Below are 22,545 nucleotides of genomic sequence, written 5' to 3' on the forward strand. Positions count from 1 at the left end.
AAATAATAAAATTGACATTAACTACGACATGCCCGTAGAAGATTCTCTTTTGGAATAGAAATTTAGAATTAAAGGTAGTGGCAGTAATGTAATAATAGAGGAAAAAAAACACTGAAAGAAGAATGAATTGGAGTAAGAAGTGGATTTGGAATCAGACGTACAACGACAAAATTGAATACTAATGGGAATTGAAGTCGAACTTAATAACAGTATTGTATCTCCACCCAACAAAGGTTTAAGACACAACATGAATCTATATAAGGGTGTGTTATATGTTCCAAAACTGTGAGTTCTCTATCTTCCTCTTTGATAAAATTCGGATTTTTTTTTTCTTTTTCAATAACAACTTTTCGAAATTCTTCATTGTTTGTAATTGCCCAAAGAAGTTTTTCCTAAAACCAGATGTTAGTATGAGAGAGAGTTGGTAGAACACACAGATGACACCTTTTTAATTTTCCTCCTTTTTGGAATATGTTTTACAGGTTCGATTTTTGTAGTAGATCTTAAGAAATGAGGTTTGGTTTTGACAGAGTAGTAACACTTGGACTACTAATAGGAATAAGAAAGACACAACATGAATCTATATAAATATGTTCCAAAACTAGTTTGAAAAGTATGAAGAAAAGAGAAAGTTACTCCCATTTTGATTCACCCTTCTTCTCATATCATCTGATCCTCGGCAGCGGCGCCATTTGAAGTATGCTTAGTGGTTTGTATTGGGTTTTGAAGTTGTTCATCTTTGATCTTTGAAGAGAGGAAATGTGATGGAGAATAACTAAACCTTTTCTTTGATTTTCATTTGTTCTTTGTATGGTTTTGGTGTATGAAGTGATAAGCACCCAAAAGTGTATTATGAAACCTCATTGAGACATATAAATTTGGTTCATTATGTGTTTAATAATCATGAAATAAATATGTTTTTATACTTTTGCGATATTTGCGATAAACATGGAAATATTGGTTAAACCTATGATAAAACACGAGGAGCAGTATATATGAATTCTTCCAAATCCACGTTGAAGCATCAAACTTCCAAAGCTCCTGCTTTCGAACCGGGACTCGAATCGCGACAAGAGAGCTGCTCGGACAATCGTATGATGAACTCTACGCATAAAGGAAGTTGTAAAACGCCTAAAATACTGGGGCCTGCTGAATTTGCACATGGACCCACTATCGCGGGGCCACAAGATTGGATGAGTCATCAATCATGGAGCATGTCAAGACAAAGATAACAAATTATTGGTGCAAAGTTGACACCTTGCATGTAATAAATTAGATTAGGTGTTAATAGAGAAAAAAAGGCAAGGTGTCACTTTGTTTTAATGTGGTAGATAAAAATGAATCAATGTAGTTTGATAATTCACGTGGGAGGAAATGAGATTTCTCTCAAATGGAGAAGAAATTAGACAAAGGTGGGGACACTCCAATTACTCCCTTGACTTATTTTCCTCACATGACATTATTTTAGTTCCTTAGTGAAAATGAGAAGTAAGTTTTAGTTTTTATTTTGCAAAAAGCTTGTAATAGTTTTAATGGAGGAACACTTGTTCTTCTAGAGATATAATAGAAGTGAGTTGGTTGTGGATTTTCTTCTCTCTCTCTCTCTCTTTCTCTTTTGAGTTTTCATTAGTTCATAAGTCCTTGTCCCAAGGATCATGAGCTAACTTCCCTTTTGGGGAGTTAATCCAACTCATGTGAGGGAAAAACATTGGTTGTGAGTTTGGTAGGTTTTTAGGATGAACAACTAACACTACATCCTATCCCAAAATGATAGTTGGTGTAGTGTCTAGTTAGAAATCAAACAATGAGCTTAGAGATAAGTCATTGTTTGGTTTCACTTTGCTAGCATGTATGAGCTCTTAAGTGAGCCATGCATGCAGGATCAACTCTATTTTTCCATTAGGGACTTGTCTATGAGTCTAGGAAGAATCAAAACCTTTTTCAAATAAACAACTAATGATAGTTTCACATGAGGAGGATTAACTCTCCACCTTTCTTTTTAGTAATTTGTATTTTGTTTAAGTCATGATTTCAAACTTAAATGTTTTGCTTTAATGTTTGTTAGGAAGAAACCTAGTATTATAACCTTACTCCTTAGTTCCCTTATTGTTAAACCACAATTTGTAGTTGTTCTATACTTTAGGTGTAGTTCAATCCTTATTCTAACTCTACTCAACTAAGATCGTGAGTAAGGAACCTTGATTTCTTTTTGCTTCAATTTAGAGTTCTAAACTCTAAGTGGTCGTAAAAGCTAATATCAAAATGGCTTATTCTTTGTTCTAAAGCAATAGAACTTGGGCTACAAAGTTTAAAGTTGCATCGCGGGGAACCCCATTCTCTTTCTTTCTTTCCTTCTAGTTCGTATTACGTTTTTCTTCATTTTTTTTCGTATTTTTGCCTCGCGATTGACCTGTAATCCAAAAAAATTTTCGTTCCACTTTCAGGTACCAAAAGTTAGGACTGGGAAACATCATTTCAGCAAATTCTAAGACTTCTGTGAAAATTCGAAGTCATTCGAAAAAAAAGACCAGCGTCTTGCAGGTGGAGTCAGCGTGAAGCGAAAGTGGGACCCGCGTCTGCGAGTCAATTTTCTTGTTTACTGCTCATCTTCGGCCACCAGCATCTCCTGATCCACCTTGATCCATTTCCAGGCCTAAATATTTGGCCCTCAGACGAAACATTCAATATTCCTTTGGGATTAATCGCGTTATTGGATCGAAGCGTTCGTTTTCAATTCTTTGGCTTAAAACGCGGAAGCTCTGAGTTCCAATTTTCATTATTATAAATTTTTTTTTTTTTATTTTTCTGCATGTATGCCATGTATATAGTATTAGGTAATATTTATGGATCATTATTTAAGTTTTAGCCTCGAATTATGTATGAATCGAAGTTCAGATATACCGGTAAATATTTATATCGATTACTTGGACATGATCTACATATTAATGTATATTTATATATTAATGGTACTGTTTTGCATGGGTATATGTCTTTCATTATAAATGTTTCTTGTTACATGTTTGATATTTCTCACGATATCGCACACGGTCTTGTATATTAAGTCGATTTTGTCAAGAAAGAGGAGAACATTCCAACGAGGGTTAAAATCTTAGTTGGGTAAGTTGTTTCTAAACCCCACGGGTAAAAGTCGCTCTCTATGGGACATTCGCTAATCTCAATGAGTATTGTCGAAATCGATTTATTATGCAATACAAGAGTCGAGTATTTTAGTTTTGTATAATACTTTGCATGTTTAGTTTTGTCATCTATTCCAATGTATGATATCGTATTTCAGTATGCTAAGGTATTTAGATGCATTATGAGTGATTCAAATTCACATTCTTGTTGATATACATTTACGTAATATCGATTTACAAATTAAGCGTGCATATTATTAGCGATGTATATTTGTTCATGCGCATTATGGAAATATTTATCGATGACACAAGCTTGCCTATTCAGATAGCTATCATTATGAGTAGAGTATCTTCACATGCTCGCACCTAGTATTGTATGAGTAGATCGTATTTGTATGTTTGTATTTTAAACCTTGCATAAAAAAAAAAAAAAAATTAAATTAAATTAAATTAAATTAAATTAAAAAATTAATTTAATACCACCTTTGCATAAATTTTAATTCCATAAATCTTAATCATATTCCAATGGTGTCTAGGAAACTTGAAAGATTGAGGTTACTTAATTAGAACGTGCTTGCCGGAAATCCTCCCTCATATCTATCTTGTGACTGGTTTGTTGGTTTATGCACACGTATTCCTAGCTTCACTGCTCGTTAGCGGCTTAGGCATATGTTGTTCAACCCTAATGCTTAAGATAATAATAAAATTCGAGTCCTCATAATTCCTACGTAAGTTAGATCTAATTTTATGCTTGCATGAGATAAAGATGTCCGGTTCTACTAAAGAAATTGAACAAACCTATCGTCGAAAAAAAACGATAAGCAATTCGCGTAAGTTCTCACATAAATATTGTTCTCATACGCTAATTACCTTCATCATAATCCTTCGTCCGCCATCACCTTACGTCATTATGGCCGACGATCCTCCACCGCCAGAGAAGCCCCCCTCGGATTTCTATATATGCATTCTGGAAGGACCTTCTTCCTGCATCAAACTTGAGGACATTGTCGGTGATTTTCGTTATCCCACCAAACGTTTTCAGTTTTGTTACCAATATATCATGGTTTGGAGCACGAAAAACCCTACAATCATCTTCGTAGACTTCAACAAGTGGCAACAACATTTCATCATCCGGTGATCTTCTAAGGAACAACTCTTGCCCGATTTGTTTCCATTCACTTTAAGCGGAAAAAGCGTCAATCCGCTAGCGGGACAACAATCACAATCCATAGACACATGGAATAAACTAGTTCAAGCTTTCATGCTTCCGGTTTACACTCGAAGAAAACAACCTGAAATGCTTGAGAAAATTCAATTCTTAGTCAAAATCCTCATGAATCCTTTTACGGAAGCATGGAGTCGTTTTTATTGATCTTACGTTAGAATGTCCTCACCACCAACTAGAAAAAGTCTGTCCTTGTTTCGTTCATTCTTTAATGGTGCGTCTGATCATCAAAAAGAAACTCTTGATATAATGAGCGGAGGTTGCTTCATGGACAAAGGAGCTACCGAAGCTTATACTTTTCTTGAAAAACAAGCGAAAAAAGGTACACACCTGGGGGGGGTACTGAGCCGTCTAGATCATCAAAGGATCTTTGCTACAAAAGCCACATCTATTTTTGAGGTAAAACCCGATCACGAAATAAAATTTGATAGAATCCTAACTAAAAAGTAGATGCACTTGCGGTTCAAGTAAACGATCAACTACCAAAACCCGGCCATGAGCGTTGACACCGGCTCCTTGTGTCCTTTGTCTTAGTCCCGATCATCGATGCATATTGTCCTTTGTTATATGCTTCCCTACTCAACAAGCGGAGGAGGCATGTGCATTCAACATTCTCTAATGCACCGTGGAGACAACATCCGAATTTAAGCGAAGCGTCAAAATAACCAACAAATGGGGCTCCTCCTCGGTTTGGCTTAATCAACCTTTGTCGACCTACCAATAATTTTATTCCATACCGCCAAGGAAATAATCAACAATACCAACATGGTCAATTTCAAAATAATTCTAATGCTAATTATCGACCAACGCGCCTTTGTTCCTTAATCCAAATCCCAACTATAATCAACAACTTCTAAGCAATAATCGGGAACTACTACATTTGCACAACTGCGCCAACCATTACGGATGGGACAAATGAGACTTTCTCCGGCTTACATGAACCAAGCGGTCCTCAAATTTTAACGTCTATCCAACAATCACTTTAGCAATTGGCACAAGAAAAGAGTCGAAAGCGTGTTTCCTGCGACAAGCAGTTCGAACCAAACCCCAAACCACACCTTTGAACTCACCAATACCACAGTACAAGCACCCCCAACCAAGGTGAGGTGCATGCAATCACTACTTTACGATCTGGAAAAACCGCCGACAATCGATCATTATGCGGATAATCAACCAAAAGAACGGGAGGTTCCAAGGAATCTATTTCTAATAATGAACCTACGGAAGATTCCCAGATTCAATGAGTCAACACCTCCGAATGTAGGAAACAAGCAAGTAGACCCTTTGCCAAATTCGCCTAAGGCACCGTTTCCAAAGACGCTTTAGCAAAGAATAAACCTGATGACAATTTTGCTGAAATTCGAGAGACTTTTCAAAATTTAACAATAAACTTACCTTTTTCGATGCCTTAAAATTATTACCAAAACATGCAAAATTTCACGAAAGATATGTGCACCACAAAAGAAGAACTAACGTTCCTCAACAAAGCGTTCCTCACTGAACAATTTCCCTCCATTACCGAACCACAATGGTATTGTAAAATACAAGGACCACGGTCGACCAGCGGTTCCATGCACCTTAGGTGACAAATACCGGCCATCTGGCTTATTAGACCTAGGAGCTAAGCGTGAACTTACTTCCATATTATTTATTTAAACAATTAGGTCTTCATGAACTCAAACCTACCACCATGACTCTACGGTTAGCGGATCGTTCCATAAAGTATCCAAAAGGAATTGTGGAAAACGCCCTTGTAAAGTCCAAGATTTCTCTATCCCGTAGACTTTGTTATTTTGGATACGAGAAGTTGCTTGTGATTCCATTCCTATCATTTTAGGGCGTCCGTTCCTTGCCACTGCTAATGCTCTTATTAAGCTGCCGAGATGGTTCCATGACCATGTCCTTCGAAATCTTTCGGTCGAGGTGAATGTGTTGAGTTAATGAAACAAATTTCGTGAGCCCTCGACATTGATGGAGAAGTCAACGGGATTGAGTGACATTCAAAGAGTATTTCTCAAACTCTTTTCCGAGGATGAAGTGTACCAATTTCTTTCCTTTAGCGACTTAATTCGAAGTTTGAGGACGATAATTATACAAACGAAGTCAATGAGTTATTAGAGTCGATTACCATTAATTGACCTACCTTGATGATGTCAAGTAACTTGGATGATCATCAATCAGATACTACATGGATGATGACCTTCCTCAAGAATCTTTAATACCCACTCCGCCACCCCCGAATTAAAACCACTTCCCGAATTAAAAATACGCATAAACTTGATCTTCGATGGTCGCCACCAGTTATTATTTCTTCACAATTAAGCGGCGATCGGAAGCTCGTTTAATTAATGTCATTCAACAACATCGCTCGCTATTGGATGGTCCCTCGATGACATTAAAGGCATTGAACCTAATGTGTGCACCCATCGATACACTGGAAGAAAATGCTAAGACGTCGCGTGAACCACAAATACGCTTAAACCCTACCATGAAAGATGTGGGTGCGAGAAGAAGTGTTAAAATTACTAGATCACGGTATTATTTACCCTATCCTCGATAGTGTTTGGGTGAGTCCCGCATTAACGTAGTTCCAAAGAAATCGGCATTCTGGGTTATGCGAAATGATAAAGATGAATGCATTTCATTTCATTATCCCAAGTAAAATGGCAAATATGCATCGACTATCGCGAAACTTACTTAATAATGGTACGTGCGTAAGGATCACTTTCCACTTCCATTTATCGATCGGATGCTAACGCGTTAGCCGGTCATGCCTATTTGCTGTTTTCTTGATGGTTATTCAGGTTATTTTTCGGATAGTCATAGATCCCTGGCGATCAAGAAAAACAACGTTCACCTGTCCATTTGGTACATTTGCATATAGGCGAATGCCTTTCGGCCTTTGCAATGCACACTGTACTCAATTTCGCATGCTTCATATTTTTAGTGATATGGTTGAACGGTTTATGGAAGTATTCATGGACGATTTCTCAATTTATGGAATTCTTTCGATAGCTGTCGCTCATCAAATCTTGAAAAGGTCTTTACGTTGTGAAGAGAAAAACCTTGTTCTTAATTGGGAAAAATGCCATTTCATGGTTACTAAAGGAATAGTTTTAGGACATATCGTTTCAAAGGAAGGAATCGAAGAGACAAAGCTAAGATAGAAAAAATTGCTTCACTTCCTATACCAAAACCTTTCGAGGACATTGGCATTCTTAGGACATGCAGGTTTCTATAGGAGATTTATTCAAGATTTCTCAAAGGTTGCTGGACCTTTAACCAATCTCTGGCTTTAAAGATGCCGCTTTTGATTTCAATTTCAGTTGCAAACAAGCCTTTGAGGTATTAAAACCGCATTAACTACCGCTCCTATAATTCAACCACCGATTGGTCTAAACCTTTTGAATTAATGTGTGACGCCTTTTAACTATGCTATTGAGCTGTACTAGAACAACGCCGAGAAGATAAGCCGGTTGTCATTTCTTGCGCGAGTAAAACCCTTAATGAAGCTCAGCGTAACTATACCACCATGAGAAAGAGTTTCGCATTTGTTGTATCTAGCGTTGGATAAGTTTCGATCCTCACCTAGTGGGTTCTCCAACTATTTCTACTTGACCATGCGGCACGCCGTTATCTATTAGAAAAAAAGATGCAAAACAAAGGTTGATGGATGGATTCTCCTTTTGCAAGAGTTTACTCTCGAAATTAGAGATAAAAAAGGTAGCGAAAATGTGGTTGCGGACCATTTATCAAGACTTGTAAGTGATGTTGATAATCGATACGATCCTATCTGTGGATTCCTTTCCGGATGAATACTTGTACTCATTTTTTCGTCCCCGCGCAGTGCGGAGACCTTAGTAAATTACAGATTACGCGGGAAGTTCCTTTATCTTGGTCACCGTAATGGCCGGAAAAGTTTTTTATCCTTTGTGAAATTCTATTTCACGGGATGATCCCTACCTCTTCAAGTATTATTTCGGATCACTAATCCGCCCGTTGCATTCCCGGTGGGAACACAGCGATGTGTTATCCTTCGCCATGAACAATCTTGTGGTGGTCATTTTAGTGGTAAGAAAACTGCGGCCAAGGTTCTACAATGTGGTTTTATTGCCAACCTTTGTTTAGAGATGCACATGAGCATTGCAAAGCATCTGATCGTTGCTGGCGGTTAGGCCGTGCATTACGGCGCAATATGATGCCCTTAAATCCCATTCTAATTGTGGAAATCTTTGATGTATGGGGCATCGACTTCAATGGGTCCATTTCCAAATTCTCATGGCTTCTATACATACTTGTAGCAGTTGACTATGTGTCAAAATGGATTGAGGCATTGGCATGTCGTGCTAGCGATCATAAAAGCGGTAGTTTTGTTTGTAAAAGAAAATATTTTCTCTCGATTTGGTGTTCCAAAAGCTATAATTAGTGATGGGGAAAACATTTCTGCAAAAATTTTTGAATCATTAGTAAAAAAAATGGAGTCCACGGCACAAAGTGGCAACTCAGGTATCATCCCTCAAACCATTGGTCAAGTAAAGTCTCTAATCGAGAAATAAAATCCATTTTTGGAAAAAACTGTCAATCCATCTAGGAAAGATCGGTCTACTGATTATCGATGCCTTGTGGGCATCTGGAGGAGCGACTTTTAAGACACCTATAGGGATGTCTCCCGTCTCCCTCGTTTTTGGAAAACCTTGTCATCTGCCGGTTGAACTTGAGCACGTGCCTATGGGCCATCAAAAGCCTCAATTATAACTAAGCGTGGCGGTGAAAGAGAAATTGGTAGTTAAATGAGCTTGAGGAAATTGAAGTGATGATGCATGATCTCTGAAATCTATAAAGCCGACATGAAAGAAGTGCATGACAAAGCACATATTGCGAAAAGAGTTCAAAATCGGTCAAAAAGTTTTGATGTACAACTTCGAGATTACACATTTTTCGGGAAAATTAAAAACTTCGATGGTGCGGTCCTTTCCTATCTCTTAACATCCCCGCTTATGGGGCTATCTGTAATGGAAAAGCGTAAAATGATGGTGGCGAATTCCAAGTAAATGGCCCGGCATTCGCGTTATCATGGATTGCTTCCTCGGATGTCGAAGAGACTCTTCTCAATGATCCAAGTCTACGGACTAATAGATTATTTGGTGTACTTCTTTCCATGTATTTAAGCGGAAAAAGTATGCCATTATTAATTGGCCGGACCCTCTTCTATTTTCTTTTAAATTCCCTGGGAGTGTGTGGTTCTGGCCGGAACCTTAGTAAATGTCTTAGATGTCGAGCAAGCGTGCCTCGGAAAGAATGGTGCCAAAATTTCAACTCATGCTTAGCTCTACGATTTATCCGGCCCTGATGTAGGTCGATTAGGGGGCTGAAATGATATTCAAAGATAGAATATTAGTTTAACTCCTTATGCTAGTGAGATAAGCACCGAGATGTGTGCATCTCCGATGGAGGTGATAAGAGCCCAAAACGTAGTTTTAACCCCTTAATAATCATCTTGTTAGACCAATTATGTGAATAATAAGTAAGAGTTAATCACGATTACGTGTTTTATGCATTTCGGGCTTCAAAGTCCATTATGTAATGCGAAAATATGCCACTTTAGCGAGATAAATGAGCAAAAGTCAGCAGAACTTCCGAATGCCATATCTTTGGACTCAGACCTCAGATTGAGGCCTACCTTATGTTAAAACGACCGTCTCGGAAAGAGCTTTGCAATGGTCCATGCCTTGACCCAATCAGAGGAGCAGAAGTAGACGAAAAGTCTGTAGAAGCCAACTGCAGCTGAAGAGGCCTTTTTGGACTGAAAGAATTGGGTTTTGGGCCTGATTCTCTAGCCCAAAACATGGCTCCAATCCCATGCACGATTTTTGGATCTGAATATATAAAAACAAAAGCTTAGCTCTTTGTTAATGGCAGTTAGGTTAGGTAGATAGTTAGACCTAGATTAGTTAGCCTCCATTAATTAGTTTTAGAACTTAGTTTAATTAGTTTCAATTCATTGTATTAGATTAAACCTTTGAATTTTGTTCTTCATTTGATTAGATCAATAAAGTAGTATATTTTATCAATTTCGATTTTTGTCATTTCCATTTCTAGATCTAATTTCAATTCTTGTTCTTATTTCATTTTAGTCATTAATTTAGATTTCATTATTGTTTAATTAAGTAAATTTCAATGCTTTATATTATGTTTAGATTTAATTTAAATGGAAATGATTGCGGAATGATTCAAGGCTAAACCTCCATTAGAGGGGGTTGAGAAGCCTTGATGAAAGCTTGATTCCAATTATCGGAGATTGTCGTAATTTCCTTTCCACTCTAGAAACGTTTAGTTCACCATGAGAATGGGTTTAATCGTTCACATGCTAATTATTAATTGGTAGAAATGCCATGTGTAATTAGGGATTAGGAAGAACCGATTGTTCTGGCGTGGCGATTCAATTCGATTACGGCGACTTCAAATCGCTAGTGGATTAAGTTGAGTTAAAGGTGGAATCAATCCCCTCTAACTCTTAACATCGAATCAACGTAGCATTCCCTTAGTTGTCCGATAATCGACTAGTTGCATTTTAGGTGGTAGTTGCATCTTAGTCTAATTCCCCTTATTAAAGCTCTCATTGACTTAAGACTGATTTCTTAGACTTAGAAAACAATCCATGCTAGGGAACTAGAAGTGGAACGAACTTCTTACTCCACTTAGTGCAATTAGCATTGAGTAGAAGCTTTGATAATAGACTAGTAAAAGTCTAGTTTTAGTTTACTTACGGGATGAATTCATCGTTCATTTAAATAGGTAAACTACACATTTTACTGAGTTATCAAATGGCCATACTGCCATCTTAGTTACACTTTAGCATTGTTTTCCTTGTAGAAGTAGTCATTTTTAAGTCCCATTAAACCCACCCACCCTTGTTTGTTTCATCTTGGTTTGCCCGTTTCGGCATTGACAAATTCGAGGAAAATACCGCGGCTGACCCAGCTAAAGTTCTTGGAATTTCGTTTACCCAAGCGCCAGCGCCATACCAAAGCGACCAGCTCAAACAACAATAATTGAATTTACAGCGAGTCGACCAGCCCCATGTGGAGCGCGACCCATAAAAAAACCGTAATTTGAAAATTACTTTCGGGCTGGCGCCACTATCTTGGCCTGGCATGCAATGTTAAATTTTTGGTTTCGGCGGTTTTGATTCGAACTTTGATCTTTCATATTTTTTCGGTGTTCTAACCTGCTCTATACACTGAACAAAGCGTAAACAAGGCGCTATTCATAAAAGCGAAGCAAGGACCTTGTCGGTATTCCTTTCTTCCACACCTCGTCTCCGGTTAGAGGTTTTATACTAAGATATCGAAATTGTTTGGAATGTTGCATGTTTAGTTAAGTTCGACTTAGTCTTGCATGAGATTAAGGTCCGGCCGAACAAAAACACGAGCGTAAATACACAACAACAACATCAACAATCAAATCTATCTAGTATACCACCCACTACACCTCTAACTACTATTTCACATACACCACCGATATAATGGGGAAGAAAGAGACCTCCTCTCGGACTTCTACAAAGCCTTGGCGATAGCCCCAAATCTTGCATCGTTCTAGCGGACCCAGTGAGGGGATTTGAAATCCTCCAAATATTTTTAATTTGTTACCCGTTTTTCATGGTTTAGACCATGAAAAACCTTATATATATCGGCACATCGTAGGATTGAACAAGTCCTAACAACATTCCACCATCCTACGGTTGATACCTGGAACAAATTAAATTAAGGGGTATTCCCTTTCACCTTAGCCCGATAAAGGCGTACGCTTGGTTAACTGCCCAAGCGCCCTAATTACGTGGACTCGTGGGCTAAACTTGTTCAATTTGTTTATGGAACATTTTACCCACCCCTAAAACGGATGAGATGCTTTCCAAGATTCATTTCTTTTCGACAAAATCCTCATGAATCATTTTTTGAGAGGCTTGGAATCGTTTCACCCGATTTGCTTATAGAGTGTCCACACCATAACTTAGCGAAAGACCGTTAGTTAGTGCCTTTTCAAAGGACTTCTACACCACCATAAAGAAGTCCTTGACATAATGAATGGGGGTAGTTTATTAAGCAAAGGAGCCTAGGAGGCTTATAAATTTTTAGAGGACCAAACTAAAAAAATAATAATTGGGGGGGTAGTGACGATTACTCCCGGCTCCGCTAGTTCTTCTTCAACAGTTAAGGCCGCCGGTATGTTTGAAATTAAACACGATTCGAGCTTAAAACTCTAATCGAATCACTCACTAAAAAGGTAGAGGCCATTTCTGTACAACAAAAGCCTATCCCCGTCATGAATGTAAATTCAAACCCATGTAGTTTCTGTTGGAGTCCTGAGCATCCCGACTCCCACTGTCCTATAGCCTATGAACAGGCTTGTTCCATTAATAGTGAACCTAAGCCCTTGGAGACAAAATCCCAACTCGGTTGGAGAAATAACCAACAAGTCACACCTCAAGGGTACAATAATCAATATGTTAGGCCAACGACGCGGCTTTAACCAAGCTCCACTTCTCACGACAAGGGCGGGGTCGGGGTAATTTTAATAATTATAACAACCAAGTGCAACCTCGACAAGGTCAAGCACAAGGTCAAGGTAATTATAATAATTATAATGCTAATAGAGGTATCGTTAGGTCAATAATAATTATCAAAATCCACCCATAAATAATTCGCGTGAAATAGTTCGATCCACACCACCCGTGACTACTACACCCACAACGGATCGCCTTGACACCTTCATACAAGTGAGCCAAAACTTTTCAAACCATGGCTCAATCTAACCAACGGCTTCTACAATCCGTTAATAATTTAACCCAACGGTTGGCTCAAGATAAAGCCCAAACCAAAGGTGTGTTGCCGGTCCGCGCAATACCTAATCCTAAAACAACAAACCACAGCCTTTGAGGTAACCGATAATACTAGTAATGAATATGAAAATGTAGGTGAGATAAATGCCATCACCACTCTCCGTTCGGTAGAGTGGTTGATAACAAGGTAACTATGCCTATAGTTACCCCACCATAACCCTACACCTACTATTTTACTAGATACCCGCAATAGAAACCGAAGAGCCTACCAGCGTAGAGGTACCGTTACAACCTGACCTAAAAACGCAAGCCACGGTTAAACATCCGGTGATACCATTGCTAAATATAGGCGAAACCACCGTTTCCACAAAAATTAGCCATGTTAACTAGGGATACAAATTCTGAGGAGATTAGGGGCGTTTTTCAAGAATCTAACTATAAACCTTCCCTTCCTCGAAGCTATTAAAAAGCTACCACATCATGCTAAGTTTCTTAAGGAATTGTGTACTACTAGGCGTAAGACAAATATACCAAAAGGCGCGCCTTTTAACGAACAATTCCCACCTTATTTGAAAATAATGGAATTGTTAAGTACAAGGACCCCAATTAGATCTCTCTGTCTGATGCACCTTAGGAGATTCTATCTGACGACCCGGCGTTATTAGACACGGGGGCTAGTGTTAACTTACTCCCATTTTATTTGTATAGACAAATAGGTCTAGACAAGATGCAACCCACTAAAATGGCGTTGCAATTAGGCGATCGGTCTATTAAGTATCCTAAGGGTGTAGTCGAAAATGTCTTTGGTAAAAGTTCGGGGATTTCTACTATCCGGCTGATTTTGTAGTCCTCGATATAGAAATTAAGCTAGCGACTCTGTCCATCATTTTAGGGTGTCCTTTCTGGCTTGCCAATCGCTCATTAATTGCGTGATGGTTCAATGTCCATGTCTTTTGGCCATCTTGTTTGTTGAAGTCAATGTTTTTAAAACAAGGACCGCGATTACCCGATTAGATCATGGATGGAGAGGTCGGCATGATCGAGAGCTTAAACCGAGATTATTTCAACAACACGTTCCCCGATAGTCATATGCCCAAAATTCTTTCCTTTGGAAAGTCGGACTCAACATTTTCATCCCTACACGGGTCGATACACATATTATTGATGAGGGCCGGGATAGATGACTTTCAAAAGATGTAGAGGACTACCATAGTAATGTGGATATGACCAATCTAGATGAGGAATTCGATGAGTTTCTTCGGTAGTAGGTGACAATTCACCCTATCAAGAACTAACTTGCCTGACATCCACCTCGATTCCCCTCCTTCCACCCTTTTCAAAGGAATCTCGAGTTTGCACTTTCGATCCTTTTGTTTCTCACGTGCTTCATAATTTTTAAATCCTCCTAGAAAACAGATACTTGGAAGGACAAACTATTTGACACCTTCATTTTTTCAGAATTGAGATAGTCCACCACCTGATGAATGAGTTGATTGCTAAAACCACATCCTCATTGTGTATGCGAGGCTGTCTTTCTACAACTTATCCATATCCACCATATTCTCCACAACCATTCACTTTTCCACACTTATTTACTAAAACACCCACTCATTCAAAAATTAAAAAGAAGGTGCATGATAGGTTACCTGATAGGGTTATCCGACTTAGTTTTCATTCCACTAGGCTGCGTCGTAGGAAATCTTGGTGCTTGATTGTGTTTGGATATGTTTTCTGATATTTATTTATGGAATGATCCACAACTATTTAGGTTGTTGATATATGATCAACTGCATGTTCATACATATATTTTAGATAAAGTCTCCAGTATCGACTATAAACGACTCAATTTACGTGTTTGGTGCACTTCCTTTCACTTTAATATATTGGTGAGTGCACCATTAAGGTAACCGGGCCCTCCCTATGGAGTGTGTGGCTGTAAAGTACCCGGATCCTAAGTCCACGGTTCACATAGTTCACGTTTTCCACTCTTGCATGTTTTTCTCGGATTTTTTGAGTCATGTTTCTCTATGGTGTGAATTATGTCTTTATTGCTTATTGTTTTTCCTTCTAAAAATAAATAAAAAAAAAAAAATACACATAGTAATCTAGGAAGTCTCGAATCGACTTTAAAAAGACCAACTTCTTAAAAAACAAATTTTCTTAGCCGTTGTAAAAATTTGTTTGGGGGTGGGAATGTTAAATGTTCCGTTACTAAAATGTTTTATGTCCCATTAGAGTTGCTTAGGCGCTTTATTGTATTACGATTCGGATTGACATAATCTATTAATTTAGAGTTCATTCGTTAAGCATAACTTTACGTCATGCACGCACTTCGAGGCGTTTTCCACTATCTCGTATGTCATCCGAAGTCGGAATAGAGTGTTTTATGGATCATTGGATAGGAAATTCTCTCCTGATCATTTCCATATCTCATTCGCAAAAATTGGACCGGTAACGAAGCGGCAATTTTGAATTGAAGTCCGCGAAAAAATCGAAAAAAATCAAAAATTTCGATTTTGGGCTTGGGCCCAACCCGCGCCCACGACCAGCGCGCTCGCGCCCTTACCTTCTCACCATCAGTTCATCGTTTTCATCTTCCATTCCGCCATTAACAAAGCTCCAAAACCTAAAACAAAATAAAAATTAAAAAGAAAATACAATAAACCCACGCCCAAAATCAAATCCTAACCCCAAATCTTCTCTAAAACCAAACCACCACAACCCCCACCGATTTAAATCACTAAAACCACTGAAATTTACAAATTTTGGTCTTTAGCGCCGCCACCCACTCCACCACCACCACTGCTCTTTCAGTCGGTCAATTTAAACCACCACCACCACATCATATTTAAACCCTCACTCCATTCCAAACACTAGATGGCTCAACAACGCCGAATTATACCGAGCAAGTTTTCATCTGCTTAGACCACTTCAGCGCCGTTTTACGGTGTGAAAATGGCTAGTAGAGACTGGGGTAGTTTGTGGTACTTTCGACCGAAGCCTTCTACCATGAAGACTTGGTCCGACGGTTCTACAACACCGGGAGTTGGAGGGAGTAGGATTTTTGTGATGGTAAGGAAGAAGAGGGGAGGAGTTGACTCTTTGATCGTTGGCGAGATTCTAGGCATTCCGCCTAGAATCCATCCGATGCCACTCTACGGGAGCCCCAGTTTGGCGGGTAGAGCCTCTCGATGGGCGTGATCATCATCAATAGGAGCTACAATACAAACTCCCATTTGTTCGCCCGGCATCCCTCGGGACCAACCAAATTTTCTGACCCGATGGATTAGTCGAATGTCCTAAGGGAAGGACAAGGTCAGCGACATCGGTCGACCTGCCTCCATCGTCTTATGGGTACTCCGGAGAAGAAGAAATGCGATTTACGTATCTTGGAGTTTTCTTCGAGCATGATTAGGGGTCGGAAAGTCTTTGGCACCTCTTCCTGTGTTAATCACCAAGATCATGCTGAAGATGAAAGCAGCTCCGGCGTCTGATAGGATTTACATTACCCTGCACCGTAACACGCGTATCTATAGGGAGTGTGTCCAACAAGTTTGGAGGAGGGGAGGATAGAAGAAGAAGAAGAGGATGGTGGAGCTGAGAATGAAGAGGAGGTCAGGACATCGGGGATGCCTCCGAGGGATGAGGAAGACTTGACCTACTTTGATCGCGGATGCCTTCGAGGTGTTGGTGTCGATGCGAACGCATGGCTATGCTTCATAGGGGCATCGTTCACTAAACACTATCTGTCGCAGACCTCCGGACTCGGCGGCGACTATTCATCACAACCGAGATCCAGCACCCGAGAGGATGAGGATGAGAACGATGGGAGAACGGCTGAGATGGAAGCCCGGCGCCGGTTTAGAGTGGATATGCTTTGCGCTTCCCACCTCATCTGAGATACGCATCGCCGAAGACACCACGACTCGAGGCATGGCGTCGTCGCCGAAGGCGGCCGATCTTCTTCTGGACTGGACCTTCGGGAGCCCGTGAGCCACCACTAGAGAGTGTGCCCTCCGCCACCGGTGGCGAGGTGTTTAGAGAGTCCGAGGATTGATAGTGGTTGTTGTTTTATTTATTTTTGTTGTTTTTATTGTAATTAAATTTTATTTTCGTTATTTTGAATTTTGTAGGAAAGGTACTCCGAATTAAAATTTTAATATAAGGGGTTATTTTCAGTATGTGTGGTTGTTTCATATTGATCCCACCTTCCCAACTTGTTTGGGGGTGGTTTTATCAATTCAAGCTTTATTTTTATATAACCCTAGTGTTAGAATTTATTATTGGAGTAAGGTGAAAATATGGCCGTTTAGGCATATCTATGAGTGAGAATCATTGTAGGATGAAATCTAGATTAAATAGGTACATTCAATCATAAAATCAACCTAAAAGATACTGGGTTTGAATTAGAATCAAGAAAATGAGTTGTTTCCGTTTTCGGGTTTGGAAATTTTAAAATCTCCGAAAACTGCCGTAATTAGTTTTGGCAACTTTCCGACCCATTTTAGCAACTTAAAACCTATATAAACTTGATACAATCTATCCTCACAACTCACACTACACCTAAACTCCATCACGACCTTTCACACCCGCGATTCCCGCGTTTAGATCTCCATTTTTGCAAATCGCCTTTCGGGCCGGAATGCTCTGAAGCGGCCGCTTTCATCCCACACTCGACAGAAAATTTTACTTTCTAGCGCCAGCGCAAGCAAAAGCGACTTCGGCTAAAACACTGGAATTCAAAATACAAAGAAGCGACTTCGGCGCCTAGTTGAAGGCCTTTCATATACCGACTTCCGTGGACCAGAAATTTTCCAGTTTTTCGCCGTAGTACGGGTTGTTTTGCAACCGTTCCAGGCGTAGTTTTGAGATGACATCTCCTATAATAATACGGAGCTTCTTTGAAGATTTGTTCCAAAGCACTACTACGGTGCTTGGTTTGTGAGGTGATCACATCGTTGGTAGGAACCTCTTATGGTAAGACCGGGTTGAACTTTATTCTCCAAAGACTTGCATCTTATTTTTATAATAACTGCATTTTCTTTGAGAGACCGGGATGGAGAACAAGTATTCTCCATCAACATTGACGATGAACCAATGGAAATTACCGGTTCTTGCTAGCATTTGTTCTTGGACTTGCTATGCCCGGTGAGATACAAGACCCATGGTGCTATTGGGTCGATAATATGCATGTCTACACTTATGAGTCTTTGCACGAGGCTTATGGGGCGGGCATTTTCCAGATTGAGGACCAAAGGGACTATAACGTTGCCCTTGGTAGCTTTGTCCATGAACATAGGAACTATTATGTTTTGGATTATGCTAAACATTTTAGGGAATGGCGTTTTTTCTTACGTGAATGACGCCACTTGCGCAGCGTTTTCCTTGCTTTAGCCACGGGACGCCCGGTTCTATGACCTTCCCGAACTTTGATGTCTAGTTTAGCACGAGCCCATACCATGAGGCATAAGTACCTTCTTATGCCCGTTCTAATTTCAATGTATTATGCTATGTTTCTTTCCTGTTTTTTGTACACGCTTTCACGGATTGGATTAGGGTAGACACGGTCGCGACCCACCAATAGTATTATTCGATCTTTCCGTGCAATGACTTGGCAAGGGTGGCGGATACAACCTCACCAGGTTGCACCCTACACCCCATCGGACCAAGTGGCACTTAATAGGTTAGCAACCATAGATGATAAATGGCGTGAAGCCCGGCAAATTATCATAGCATGGCGGATCGCCGAAGGAGCCTCACTTCTTTATAGAAGTGGAGGATGACGAAGATGACTAACGGCGGGAGTGGAGGTAAGTTTTAGTTTACGTTGAGTGTGCCGCTATGTCCTAAGCAATTTAATTACATTAACCCCATAATGGGTAGAACTTCGTTATAGAGTTGCGTCGAGTTTTATTTCCTATATTAGTACGTTCTAACCTTGTTTTCGCGATGTTTTACGAATTTCCGCGCTTGATGGTATTTTTCCTACCCTCTTTATTTAAATGCTTTGAGGACAAAGCATGCTTCTTGTTTGGGGGCATAGAAACACGTGTAATTAAGACATCTGCTAGGATATAAATATGTATAATATGCATTTGTTTTCTAGTTAAAATTTCAAAAATTTAAAAATATAAATAAATAAGTTATGCTATATACTTAGGAATATTGGTATTGTTTCTTTCTCCATGCTCTTAACAATCTAGAAGTCTCCAATGTGAGGCATTTAGCGTCGTAATAATTGTTAGAAACTTAGGTTAATATATAGGTAATAATCGTTACATCTATCTATAAATGTCACACCCCGAATTTCGACAGAATTCGGAAAAAATATTATTTGTTCCCGACTCTTCGATTTCCGAGGTGTGACGCACTCTCCACTTCTAAAAACCCATAAACAGTTTAAAATATGCGGATAATTAAAAACCAATCAAAATTTCAATTATACATAAGTCCTCTTCATTACAAAAATTCCCAATTAAGATTATGTTACAAATCTCTTTTCAATAACTCTTTAATTAAAATATACAAATGAGAATACAAAAACATTGTCTAGACTAAAAAGTTATATCACCTCAAGGGAAAAACAAAACGTATCCGGAGATGTAACGCTAATGCAAACCACAAGCAGCAGCCAACCTTCTTCAACACTAAACCTGTCAAAACTTATCAACTATGTTCATTGAATGAACACACCCGATAAGCAAACATGCAAATCGGGTCAGCATTATAAACAATGCTGGTGTGAGTAGCCATAAGAACAACATATACTTATACAAATATAAACACAATCCACAAGGCAGTTAGTTCCTCCACCGAGGCGCCTTAACTTTCAACGACAAATACAACATCCTTAAGAATAATAATTACGGCGGTGTAGTTCCTCCAATCGAGGCGCTTTAACTTCCCACTAACCACACAACAAACTATACACATAATAAATAAGGCATGTAGTTCCTCCATCGAGGCTTTTAGGTTCTAACTAAACTATAACCCGAGCCAAGCATATACAATCATCTATCTAAAGATACATCATTAACTAACATATTACCATAATTAGATTATTTCGGGCTTTCTTTGTGTGTCCCTAAAATCACGCGTCGTATCTATGTCTTACCTAGTTTCCTGGCTACCACAATCGCGAACCCAACGCCCGAACATGTACATCCACATGCCTCCCTTACATAATGAGCCACTCCGATGCGTAACCACCCTGGAAATGGATGCCGCGACACCGTAAATCCTCACACGGAAGCCAAATCTATGTAAGCACTACCACTATTCTAAGATAAAATATTAGCATCATCGTTCTATTTTTCTTAACGGAATATATCAAGCCACTATTCGCCTTTCGATTGCCCCAACACATGGGTCAATCACATCTTATATATACACCCAACACATGGGTCAATCATATCACATAAGCCCACACAAGGCAAATCTCATGAGTTGTGGTAGTCGGGTTTCTAGGATTTTCGCTTCGTAATTTATTCAGGTGTCATACGCTTATGACTCATAAGCATTTCTACTATACCGCGTCGCGGTCAATTACCTTATTGCACTAAGCCACAATACATAGAAATATCTCGGTTACCTCATAACCATTTTCATTCTTTCACGCGTTAATATATTATTGCACTACACCACACTCCGGTGGGCAAATATTCACCAATACTATATTAGCATCTCACATATAAAATAATGGAGTGTATATACATTTTTCATGATATTGCGAGAATATAACTATCTCAACATATTATATTATGTCACAATGCTTCAACGTGATCGCATACATTTTTATTATAACGTATTAGGAATATAATATCTCCTAACATCTCAATATCGTCACGCGTGTCAAAAATACATAACATCAAGGTCAAATCTTTCTTAGATATTGACAACCACATATATACTAGCTTCCACAGCATTTTATTATTATATGTGTCCATATAATATACACATAAAACGTAGCACAAATACACAGTCCACAGTCCACAATCAAAGCCCAATATATATATGCTTTACACACTACTCACGTCAAATCTAAATTAGATAATGACCAACCAAGTTATACAATATCCGACAATACATTATTACTATATTTGTCCATATAAACAAACATATGAAAAACTGGAAAAGTCAACATTCAAAGTCAACGGTCAACAGTCAAAGTCAATGGTCAACACCTCATGGTCAAGGTCAAACTCAACATGTCATGGTCAAAGTCAAACTGTCATCGTCAAAGTCAAAGGTGAAAGTCAACCGTCCATGGTCAAAGGTCAAAGTCAACCGTCGATGGTCAAAGTCAAACTGTCCTAGTCAAAGTCAAACTGTCCAAGTCAAAGTCAAACTGTCATCGTCAAAGTCAAACTGTCGTTTCCATTTTCGACAGGTTCATGATCATAGCCATGGTTCATGGCTAAGGTCAAAGGTGCATGACTCATATTCTCCAAAACTAGATCTGGGAGATCTTACCGCCGCCATTAATGCTTGTTACAAGCTTTTCCCAAGCATTAACAGCCCTCACTCGACCGCCACTACCACCCAACATCATCAAACAACCCATAACCATATCAAATAATCAACAAAACAATCAAAACATAAAAACGATTTATGGAGGGCCCGGCGGCGTCGCCATTGATGGCGTCAACCACCTCGAAATTTACAACTCACAACAACTCCAACATCCACAACCAACAATCAAGTCCACACAAAAGTTTATTGGCGAGTTCTCCAAATACGCCATTAACACCTTTGACGAGAGTTCGAACGGTTTTCCCAAATCGACAAGATTTCGGCGGTTTAATACAAAATCCGAAAATTTAACAAAATTTAATAAAACCAATGGCACGAAGTCCAATACAATCGGATGATGAACAGAAAAAAAAACAGATACAGTATACGCCGATATATGTAAACTACAAATCCGGTGAAATAGCAAAATAGCTACTCACCTGTATGAACAGCTCGACGAATCCCTCGTCGTCCGAACCGTCGCGCTCCAACGCTCCCGAAATCCAGCTCTCTCTCTCTCTCTGCCTCCATTTTTAATTATTCTATTCTCCAGGAACCCTATTTTCTAGAAAAATGTGTTTATATACTTGGGTCCGAAACCCAAGCCCAACACAGACTCGGGCCCAAAACCAGGCCCACGTATCCCGAGTCCAATCCGACGGATTTTGAAAATAAATAAATTTAATTAATTAATAAAATAGAAAAATACGTATTTAAAAATACGGGCGTTACAATAAATATATTACATGAGTATCTATGATTGTTAGCAGTAAGTTTCTGAAATCTAGGCTAGAGTATTTATTCTACAAATCTCGCGGAGAATATAGCCTAAA

At 39.2% G+C, this 22,545-nt stretch overlaps 1 long non-coding RNA gene across 1 annotated transcript; it reads right to left on the reverse strand.

Annotated features, from left to right (window-relative positions):
• Positions 1-19,660: 19,660 nt before the first annotated feature.
• On the reverse strand, positions 19,661-22,250 carry LOC147483842 (uncharacterized). The gene is made up of 2 exons (XR_015203536.1): positions 22,153-22,250; positions 19,661-19,871 (listed from the first exon to the last, which is right to left on the reverse strand). It is a non-coding gene; the product is annotated as an uncharacterized LOC147483842 (long non-coding RNA).
• Between the last annotated feature and the right edge of the window lie 295 nt (positions 22,251-22,545).

The sequence above is a fragment of the Coptis chinensis genome, chromosome 8, assembly GCF_015680905.1.
Source record: "Coptis chinensis isolate HL-2020 chromosome 8, ASM1568090v1, whole genome shotgun sequence".
In the NCBI taxonomy this organism is placed as follows: domain Eukaryota; kingdom Viridiplantae; phylum Streptophyta; class Magnoliopsida; order Ranunculales; family Ranunculaceae; genus Coptis; species Coptis chinensis.